Genomic DNA, 2,218 nt, shown 5'->3' with positions numbered 1-2,218 from the left:
CACGTAGTGAGATGAACATGAACCTGAACCCCAGAGGCGGTGGTCAGTAGCGGCGGCAGCGGAGGAGACAGCAGCTGCGGAAGCAGTGCGGGGTTTGCAAACCTGATGGGACTGGACAGGCCAGGCGAGACGCCTGTCCTCTTCCAGGTCCCCTCCTTCTCCTTGTGCCCTGAGACCGAAGCCTCCCAGTCCTGGCCAGTGAGGTAGGCCAAAGTGAGCATGAGCTCCCTGGGGCATCTTTTGTGACCTGAAATACTTGTGCAAATTTCCCTGTCCATCAGCCAAAACCTCTACCGCAGCAGAATCCCAATAAACGGAAAATTCGCCTCTCCACAAACTCCCTACTCAGATCCACTGCGACGCATTAAATTATGTTTTTAGACGACAGGCTCTGATGTCTCTGTCAGTATGGCCCTAAGGCCACACCTCCAGAAGTCCACCTCTGCATTAACTGGGTCCTGAGTAGTCCCATCTGTGCTTGTGTGTCAGCCACTGCCTTGTCCCTGCAACCTGGGGTGGGTGAAAATGATGTGGGGAGATGGGATAGCAGCATCCCACCATTTGGGGAGGTATTTCTCCCCAGGGCCCAGAGGAAGTAGGGGAGAGTTAGAGGGGAAGGAAGAGGAGTGGCTGCATCTCCAAGCTCTCAACCTCGTAGGAGGAGGTCAAAGAGCAGGGGTGTCTGGAGAAGGAAGGAGAAGAGGAGACATTTCTGCAAAATGGGAGGCAGGAATGAGGCACTTTCCAACAGGTGATCTCTGAGATGTTTTTCCCTAAAAGGAAGTGCAGAAGTCCCCTGTAGAACTGCGCTACCCACCCCACTCCACCCCAAAGCACATAGTATACTCAGCACCTGTCCATTTATTTGCTTGACACCAGCTAGGGCCATGTTCTCAAAAGAGCTGGTAAACTGAGGCGATCTGGGAATCATCCAGCTTCCCGATTCACCCAGCGCTGTGTGATAGATAGACACTATCCCTCTGGGGAGACACCCCTTGTTTGGGGTCTTCCCTTCCTATTTGCACAGTGCTATGGGCACCTGCTCTGAGCCTGAAAGTGTTTGGTCTCCTCTCTTTACTTCCTGCCAGCATTCTACACTCACAAGGTAGGCAGGGAAACACTCACATGGTTTTGATTTTTTTTTTTTTACTTTTTTGTTTTTTTTAAATCACTAAGTTCCAATAAACAGTAAGCTGTCTACAAAATAACCAGTTAGCAACTTGTTAGTACTGACTGAGATCATTTTTACCGGTTGTTTGAAGAGAAATGTGTATACACAGAGGCAACCCCAGAGTGTGTGTACCTATGTAAAAGTTGGAGGCACACCACGTACACGCACACACACACACACACACACACACAAATACACCATGTAGATATAATGTTGTGGTTGTCATCACTAATCCATGTTACACATGTGCACACGCATATGTATTCATAGGTCCATGTGTGTGACAATGTTCATGGCTATATGTCTGCTCCTAAAGCACATTGTGCTCAACTTTGGTTCCTAGAGGATGCTGAAAGCTGTGACTCTCATTTAAGATACTATACCTCCTGCTTAGAGTCTTGTCCTGTCGCTATTCCTCTTTATGCTCTTATTTTATTTGAATAATGTTTTATTGTCATTCACTTGAATATTAGCAATGAGTGCATCTGCTTTGAGGCCAGGGATAAAGTGTTCAAAGACAGTAAGGCAGAAAACACACACACATGCCACCACCACCGCCACCACCATTTCCCAGTTTCAGACCCAAACCAAACCCCAATTCCCCACCCCACCCCACTCTTGCTGATTGTGGAGTCCAAATCCAGCTGAGCCCAGGAACTGGGGAGGGTAGAGCTGGGCCCCATCTACAGTTGCATACGTATCAATTTCTGATGCCTTGTCGATTGTATCATCCAGAAATGCGATTAAAACCAAATGTCTGAGACCCAAATGAAGTCTAATTGCTATGGATCTTCAATCCCCAGTGGGCCCCTAATCCTTTTTGACTTATTCTTCCTCTTCCTCTGATGAGATGGAGCTTAGACACAAAGCCCTCGGTTTAAATTTCAAAAATTAAAATTGACATGCAGCAGTGGCTTTCCTGGGAGCAGGAGGAATTTCTAAGGAGGTGCCTGCACCCAGCTTTATCCTCCGCATTAAGAAGCAATTTGTACTTCTAACAAAACCCCTACCGCTCCCCTTTGTCGGAAGGGCAGTGGAAATGCTTTG

This window comes from Pteropus vampyrus, unplaced genomic scaffold (assembly GCF_000151845.1).
Source record: "Pteropus vampyrus isolate Shadow unplaced genomic scaffold, Pvam_2.0 Scaffold120, whole genome shotgun sequence".
NCBI lineage: Eukaryota > Metazoa > Chordata > Mammalia > Chiroptera > Pteropodidae > Pteropus > Pteropus vampyrus.
Note: the sequence above shows the minus strand (reverse complement) of the source record.